This window comes from Phallusia mammillata, chromosome 3, assembly GCF_965637545.1.
Source record: "Phallusia mammillata chromosome 3, kaPhaMamm4.hap1.1, whole genome shotgun sequence".
Classification (NCBI taxonomy): domain Eukaryota; kingdom Metazoa; phylum Chordata; class Ascidiacea; order Phlebobranchia; family Ascidiidae; genus Phallusia; species Phallusia mammillata.
In genome coordinates, this window is record NC_137254.1 from 9,905,619 (window position 1) to 9,906,601 (window position 983).

The window sequence follows — 983 nt, forward strand, 5'->3', positions numbered from 1 at the left end:
TCATATGCTTTAATATTTCTGCTGCTACCAAGTGTTTGTTGTAATTGACTTACTTCAATAATAGAAATCTGTCTTCATATGCTTTAATGTTTCTAATGGCACCAAGTGTTTGCTGAAAATGACATAATTCACTAATGGAAAAACTGTCTTCTTATACTTTAATATTTCTGCTGGTACCAAGTGTTTGCTATCAATGACTTACTTCACTGATAAAAATTTGTCTTCGCATTCTTTAATATTTCTGGTGGTACCAAGTATTTGCTTTAATGACATATTTCACTAATGGAATAACTGTCTTCACATGCTTTAACATTTCTGCTGGCAGCAAGTGTTTGTTGCATTTCACATAATTCACTAATGGAAAAACTCTTTTTCATATGCTTTAATATTTCTGCTGGTACCAAGGGTTTGTTTTTAATGACTTTATTCACTAATAGAAAAACTGTTTTCACATGCTTTAATATTTCTGCTGCTACCAAATATTTCATAGAAATGACATAATTCACTAATGGAAAAACTGTCTTCATATGCTTTGATATTTCTGCTGGTACCATCTGTTTGGTATAAATGACTTAGTTCAGTAATAGAAAAACTGTCTTCACATGCTTTAATATTTCTGCTGCTACCAAATATTTAATATAAATGACATAATTCACTAATGGAAAAACTGTCTTAACCTGCTCCAATATTTCTGGAGGTACCATCTTTTTGCAATAAATGAGTTACTTCACTAAAAGAAAAACTGTCTTCATATGCTTTTATATATCTGCTGGAACCAAGTGTTTACTGTAAATGACACAATTCACTAATAGAAAAACTGCCTTCAAATGCTTTAATATTTCTGCAGGTACCATCTTTTTGCAACAAATGACTTACTTCACTAATAGAAAAACTGTCTTCATATGCTTAAATATTTCTGCTGGTATCATCTATTTGTTGTAAATGGCTTGCATCACTGATAGAAAAACTGTCTACACATGCTT